At 30.7% G+C, this 8476-nt stretch overlaps 1 pseudogene; it reads right to left on the bottom strand.

Moving 5' to 3' along the window:
- Nucleotides 1-2410: 2410 nt before the first annotated feature.
- Nucleotides 2411-3945, bottom strand: LOC145075700 (serine/threonine-protein kinase 54-like; annotated as a pseudogene).
- Between the last annotated feature and the right edge of the window lie 4531 nt (nt 3946-8476).

The raw sequence follows: 8476 nt of genomic DNA, 5'->3' as shown, positions 1-8476 counted from the left end.
AAATATGTTGTAAATACAAACTTAACATTCTTTGTTGTTGTAGGGTTGAAAAGGTAAATTTATTTGTAGTTGATATTGTTAAATATTGTATTGTGGGTAGTTTTTGTAGATTTGGTTGATTCTTGAGGGTTACAGCATAATTCCTTCTGTTTGTATTCGGGTTGACATGCGGGTTGACAAGTTCCATTTACCCGGGTACTTAAAGTTGTAATTGGTTCATTTGCAGCAGACGGTCTAGTTATTTTCTTTCAACATGTTATCTGGCTTTCTCTCTTTAGTTCTATCTTCCTGTATAGAATTAGGGTTTCATATTTTCGTTGTTGTTCTTGATTCTGCTTATAGAATAGGTTAAGTGACAATATAAACAATAGATTAGGTTTATTGTAATGATGATTTTTGTGTAGATACGTTGAAAACCATCTGTCTGTTTATCTTCAAATGATATAATGGATGATGATGTTGGGAAAATCTGTTTGTGTATTTTTTTAAGATTCAAAGACTATCATACCATTAAATTTCTAAAAAAATAGATATATACACTAAAGTCCTAATATTTTCAATGATTTGACAAGAAAGTCCTAAACTTTATTTTGTTTGACAGTAAAATCCTAATTCACGATTTGACTAGAAAGTCATAAACTTTATTTTTTTGACAGTAAAATCCTAATTACCAACGGCAAAAAAAAGGTAAATGTGTCAAAAATTGCCGGTAGTTAGAACTTTACTGTAAAAAAAAACTAGGATTTTCTTTTCAAATTGTTGAAAATATTAAGACATTAGTGTTTATATCTTATCTGAATACTCAAGAATCAATAGAAGTACAATCCAAATCCGAAATTTTAAAGCAAATTTTAGATATAGATAATTTTTGAACATCCATGGATACAACATTGTATTTTCAAATTTCTTTTCCTATTAAGTCATTATAGTTTGAAAATTTATCTGTTTATAGCATTGTACTGTCAATTCTTTTTGTTCTTATCAAGATATTATACTTTGAAAATGTTACCAACTTACATGGTGAGTATTGTTACTTTGAAAATGTTACCAACTTACATGGTGAGTATTGTTTTGTATTTAAATGACATTGTTGTAGTTAAGTAGATTTTTCAAAATAATAAGAAGAAAATTAATTAGGATGTTATAAATAAAAAACTAAAGGCTTTTAAGCTGCTATAATATACATTTTGAAGATGCTAAATAAATACTTAAAAAGGGAATGAAAGTATCTACACGCTTATCACAGTCGGATAGATTAAAAACAATAAAAATCTACCACAAACGACTCTACTTATAATTAAGTTTGTAAGCAATAGCACCGGAGTGGCTTTACAAAATGTCCTACTACAGCTACATTTGATAATCAAAATGAAGGATCAAAGTGTATTAGTTAAAATAAAAAGGGGGAAATTGTTGTATATGTAAAATATGAGGAATTTCCTTAAATTTTTTCTAACTCTGGAGAATAGGTGAATAATTTAGCATTCCATATGCTATAACCACTTATGAATTTGATTTCAAGAATTTAGCAATTTCAATATGCAAGTGAGATTTTCGAGATTTTAGATCTATCATGATAAAGTCAATGTAAATCTATAGAAAAACAAAAATAGAACCACATGAGTATAATAACTCATAGGAACATTCGCTTTTCACAAAAGTAATTTTTTAGATATATTATTGTAGTTTATTTTAATATCCTATATAAAATATAAGATTCGTAATACTTATATGTAAGTATGATACTTTTAGCGTTTTTTCAATGAAATCATATACATAATAATTTATTGTATTTTATATATTTGAAAAAAAGACTCGGCATATTTATATCTATAAAATATTTTATAATTGTATTCACAATAATTTATCGTCTTTTATTCTTATAACTCGCACGTTATTAAATGTTCGACAAAAAAACGAAATATGCAATCTAGTTTTAGGCTTATTTTTAAATTTCCGGTATTAAAATATATTTAGTTAATTAAATGTCATCGTCAAGTAACATTTTGAAAGAAAAAAAAGTACAAACATATGCTTAAAAATAATAAAGTTAGACGAGTGACTTTATAAAATATGCTTAAAAATAATAAAGTTAGACGTGTAACTTCCTAAAACATTTCACATAGATGATGATATAAACATAAAATGAAACTTTAGAAGAAAGCTAATCACTGAAGAAAGGTAAGGGTAAAATATTTTTATTAAGCATGTATAACAAAAAAAAAAGGCCTTTGAGAGATTCACCATCATGGAAACTATAATATGGCAATGTATAGCGCCCATGCACAACATAAAGTTAATAGACTATAAACTCTTACTTATCATAGCGTGACATAAACACTAACTAGAGAGTATCAGTGTTTATGACCCTAAAACATAACTAAAACATACTAAAAGACGTAACAATATATCATCTTCTTCTAAGCTTGAATAACTTGAACCAACCCTCTGGATGTCTCCATCTCGATTGCAACTCTTGTGATTTTTTAATTTCTTCTAATATAACCACCACCTCTTCCATCTCCGGCCTCTTTGTGGGGTCCGTGTCCCAACATTGTTCCATCAATTTAGCCAACGATCTTGGACAATGCCTCGGTATGCTTGGTCTCGTATACTGTAATCAAACAACGTCTTATTAATTTCCATCTGAATTTGTTACCCAAAACAAAAATATATACATACACATATACGTACCTTGTATATATCAGGTGTGAGAATCCCTAAATCGTACGTATAAGCAATATCACAACAATATATCTCCCACAAGCATATCCCAAAGCTATAAACATCGCATTTACGGCCGTGTGGATGTCTGCTTACCAACTCAGGAGCCATATAACCGCGAGTCCCCCTCTCACCACATGTGATCAAAAGCTCTGGTGGTTCAATTTCTGATTCTCCAAAATCCGCAAGTTTGATTGTCTGTTTTTTGTCAATTAGCATGTTCCCCGGCTTCACATCACGATGAATTACTTTTTGAGAGTGAAGGTAACTCAACCTGTACATAAGATCATACATATATAACATTTAGCGATTTGGATTTTGAAAATTTAAGTTAAAGATTGAGAATATTAATTGGAGTAGTAATCATATATACGTACCCTTTAGCAATATCAATAGCAAATCGAATGACAGTTTTGTAAGGCAGCTTCTTGTCTTGGTGCTTGAGCTTCAATAGATAAGATCTGAGGGATCCTCCTTTTAAGTATTCGGAGACGACACAGAAGTTGTTTTCTGGTTTCGGGTTCTTGATCTTGTGCCGGCTACCTGACGTGATCATGGACATGGTTGCTCCGATCATCTGAACATTTTATAAGAATAATTAGATGGTGATATTTGATTGCATGTAAGTAGGCCATGAATGCATGCATGTATATATCGTATTCGACTATATATGCTATTCGATTCTTGTTATATATACGTTATGCATGATTTGTATAAATCACGTACTAGTTAATTACTATATATACCCAAAAACAAACTTACCTTAGTTACGTTTGGATGATCAAGATTTTTCCACACTTCAACTTCTTCCATTAAACCTAACTTAACGATCCCCATTGAATCTTCCGAAATCTTCTTTTTACCATTATCATCAAGAACTTTCACTGAATAACACAAATAAACAATTAATCAAAAATCTAAAACAAGACATGAAACGCCATTAAATTATCGTGAAAGAGAATATATATACACAAAGAGAAGTACTCATGAACATTACGTACCTGCTACAGTTTGGCCTTTGTAGGATCCCTTATACACAACACCTTCACTTCCATGACCGATAACTTTGTCGACAACAAGATTTTGAGGATCGATGGTTTCTTGCCATTGTCGTTGTCGTTCAGCGATGATACATTCAATTTCATTAGATTGCATGAGCAGATTCTGTTGTTGCTGATGATCACTCTCAAACTGGTTGTGCGTGAGTTGCTGTTGATCCATTACGTCGACTATTTTCTGGGGTTCTTCCATGCAGTAAAGGGTTTGAAGGGTTGTTTGCGATTCAAGTAATTAATATTTTCCGACAGTTAATCAATTGATCACTTGATTCACTTCGATCTATCACAAGTACTGTAGATATATATACTCAAGAAATTACGTATCAGTTACGTACAAGTTTGGTCTAATTCCTAATCCGGCCCTTAAATTTGTAAATTATTGTAGAAATTGGTCATTGTAGTTTACTATAAGTTGCAAGTTTGGTCCAAATATATTTTAAGACTTGAATATTTGTTGGAGGGACTATATCCGCAAACGAAATGCACAAGGATGACTTCGAGAGTTTATTTTATTTTACTTTATAATAGTAGGTTATTTTTTAAAACATTTGGTAGAAATATGAAATATGTTCGCTTGAGAAAAATTATTTCAAATATATTGGTGAAATATGTTCGTTTGATAAAAATTATTTCTAATATATTGGTTTTGATGGGCTAAATTTTGATCTAATATTTTGAACTCTGGGATAAATATTTTAATTTTATTATTATATGTTATTAGGTTATAACCTGTAAACTATACAATTCATAAAATATAATAATATAGAGTATAAAAAATCATAATTATTGATCATAATTTTCAAACACTTGCTTTAATGCAACATTATATGTTTTTTAGTAAGTCTATGATTGTTCATTTTATTTAATATGCAAAACATTATAATAAAAATAGATTTCTTTTATCAATTTTAAAAATATGAACAGTAAAGTGAATTTACAAAAAAATAAAATAAAAAAATAAGGTACATAACTATTTGATTACCAAAACCATGACAAATATTCAAAAACAATGTAAATCATTTCCCTTTCACACATCATATATACAAGGATATAGGAAGCCAAAAAGATCAAAGCATATTTGCCTTTCATGCTCAAAATCAAAGCAAGTGATCACTTGAAACCCAAAAATTGGCCTTTCACGTAACAAAGCAAACCAAGTGAGACAAAATCAAAAAATGTAATTATAGTACGTTATCCTTTCATGCAAAAACAGCTTACAGGTGACAATATCAAAAAAAAAAAAAATGTTAACAGAAATAATCAACATCTAAAAATTTTAATAGAAATTGTGTATGTATAAAACACATATAAATGGTATGTATTTTAAAAAAGAATAGATATAGTCCATGTCAAAAAAAAAAAAAAAAATAGTCCATATTAAGGAAAATGCATAAATGGGCTATGTTTGACCAATATTATAATTTTGCGAAAATTTATTTTAATATAGAATTTGATGTTTATCACAATTCTTAAAATGGTTAATATAATTATTTCATTTTTGTTTAATAAAATATAAATAAATGGTTGCTGATATAATGGGATTGACATTTATTCAAAAATTTCGAATCCATTCATGTGCTAATTATTAGGGATAAATAGTTATTGCATTTTTTGGTTAATAAAGTATGAGTAAATAGTTGCTGATATAATGTGACTGCCCTTCCCTTCATATGGTAATTTCGAATAAAAAATAAAATAAAAAACGGTATGATAGTAACCTTATCCGTTGATTTAGGTTCCAATTTGTGGTGATAAAGATTTATTCATTTGTTGTTATATAATAATAATTATTATAGTAGTTTCCTGATATAACGATACATATATTAATTCAAAATTGAGTTCCAATTAGGATTTTTTTAGAAAGGAGCATTAACATTAAAACTAGCAAAAGCAAGAAATTACATAACAAGAGTACGAAGGGAAGGACATTTCACCCAATCTAACCACTTGACACCAACTTAGAAACTCTAGCTGTAATCCAAAAGAAAGACTGAGATTGAATGGAGTCCTAAAGAAAAGATTTTAAAGGTTTACAATTACTAAACAAAAGAGAATTACGAAAAGACCAAATCAATCAAAACATAGTCAAGGAAGCAGCATCCAGACATTGATAGGATTTAGGTAAAACAAATAAAAACTTGAAACCCTTAAGTTCACATACAATTTAAGGATTTATGTTTTCATTATTGAACCTATAAATATGAACATCAAATAAGAAACCCTAGGTATATTTTGAAAAACATAAAAGGGTTTAGGATTAAATACCTTATTGTTATTATAGTAAATAACAAGAATTATTTCTTTGTAGATCTCTTGGAAGCAAGCATCACAATTGTTGTGTCTCTAATGGTTCACACCCAAGCATACGAGAGAAAACTATAGAAAGAGGAAAGGGGATATTAGAATTTCGGCTATCTCTCTAGAGGTATGAATAGGGCTATAAACGAACTAAACGTTCAACGAACTATTCGTGAACCATTCGATGGGAAGTTCGTTTATGTTCGTTTATTTAATAAATGAACGAACATGAACACAAATTTTCATTTGTTTAGTTACTCGAACGAACATGATCAATGATCTTGTTCGTTTAATTATGTTCGTGAACGTTCGTTTATGTTGTTCATTTACATTTGTTTATGTTCGTTTATATAAGTTCTTTTAATGTTCATATGTGTTTAATTGTATTTGATTATATTAGTATACTATATGTTCATTTATGTTTGATTATGTTTGTTTATCTTTGTTCATTTATGTTCGTTTGTTTATGTTCATTTAGCATGTTCACAAACATGAACAATGCAATTTGTTAAACGATTGAACATGAACAAGAAAACTCGTTCGTTTATCCGTTCGTGCTTATTCGTTTGTTCGACTAACTTAAACGAACGAATGTGAACAAGCCCCGTTTGTGTTCGTTCAGTTCATTTACACCTTAGGTATGAGTGGCCGAAAATGCAAGGCTTAGGGGTCTTTATATAGTGGTACAAAGAAACCCCAGATAACCCTTATTTGACTATTAAATTAATATTTCAAATCCGATATTTCTCTCATTTCTTATTTATCCACGTGTGATATTCTAGAAACCCTAGAATACCCCCCTCAAAACCGTCCACCACCTATGGTGGAAGGTTCTTAAGCCTTTTGTTCAACTATTGAACAATTGCACTTTAGACCCTGAATTTTTAACTAATTTCATTAATCCCAAAAATAATTATAATTAATTTCTGATCAATTATAAATTAAATAATAGTTTTTCTAGTTAATATATGTAACGACCGTGTTTCCAGGCTAGACATTATCCTTGATGTAATAGTCTAGGTTAACCCTTGTAACTCTTTTTGGAGTATTAATGATGAAATATTTGAGTATTATGTGAATTATGTGAATAATGTGGATTATGTGTTTATTTTCTTAATTATTATAACTTAATGAATTAAGAATAAAATAAGCGTCAAATTTGAAGTGTGAGATAAGCCCAATATCTTTGCATAAAGATGTAGTGGTCGAAACAAGGATTTCGAAGATATAAAGAATGTCGAAATCCGAGTTATAACGAAGAAGTTATGACATATCGAAGTTTCGCGACAGAACCGGCAACGCTTAATGACGTAAAAAGTAAAATTTATGTTAGAGCAATATTTAGCCTTAGTAATCTAAACGAAAATCGTAGAGTTCGTTAAACCGAGAGCGTGCATAAAAAGAACACCCAAATCTGACTTCGTATGAGGAAGTTATGATTTTTCGAAGTTTCGACTTAGCAGTATGCAGCCCGAATACACGATTTGAGATCGAGCGGTTTTTAGCCGAAACAATCTAAACGAGAATCGAAGATCTAGTTAATTGTAGTGAAACGATAAAAAGATAGGCAAAAACGGACGTCGGCTGAAGAAGTTATGAATTTATAAGAGAGTTTTCCTGTCCCGGCCTACTAAAAATAATATAATAAAAATAAATTCAAAATTAGCTGACGAAGTCTAAGCGAAAATTGTAGAGCGTAGTCTCACCTACGCGTGGATATAAAGAACGTCGAAAACAGAGTTCGTATGAAGAAGATATAAATTTTTGAAGTTTATTAAATAATTAAAATATAAATTTATATATATATATATATATATATATATATATATATATATATATATATATATATATATATATATATATATTTCGGATAATATCCGAAGGGGGGAGGAGTCACCGTTCCGATCAACACTACGCCCAGCGTAGTGTTGTACGCCCAGCGTACCACTCGAGTGCTCCGGGTTCGTAAGCGATGACGTCGAAGCTCCGATGACGCAAGCCGTGACGAATTCGGAGGAGTACGCCCCGCGTAACCCCGTACGCCCAGCGTACGTGCGAGGTTCAACCTCCTATAAAAGGGATGCGAGGGTTCCCGGCATATTTGCTCAATTCTTCTCTTTTTCGTGCCGAAGCTCTGCGTTTAAACCCCCGAAGCCATCCCGACACCCCGGATCTCATATCCAAGATTTGAAGGAAGATTTACGCTCCCGAGATCCCGAGAAGTGCGATTCCCGAGCCGAAGCTCTGCCCGCGAGGAGTCCGGTTTTTGTGAAGATCTTCCAGATCTGCTGAAGAATACTACTTCTACAAGCCGTAGCAACTGATAGGATGAATTAAGGAGAAAGAGGATTTATTATGATTTATTAATATATTATATGAATAATATACCAAAAGAA

Source organism: Lactuca serriola, chromosome 9 (assembly GCF_051521515.1).
Source record: "Lactuca serriola cultivar US96UC23 chromosome 9, Lser_US96UC23_V15, whole genome shotgun sequence".
Lineage (NCBI taxonomy): Eukaryota > Viridiplantae > Streptophyta > Magnoliopsida > Asterales > Asteraceae > Lactuca > Lactuca serriola.
Note: the sequence above shows the minus strand (reverse complement) of the source record. Positions and strands in the feature narration are given on the sequence as shown.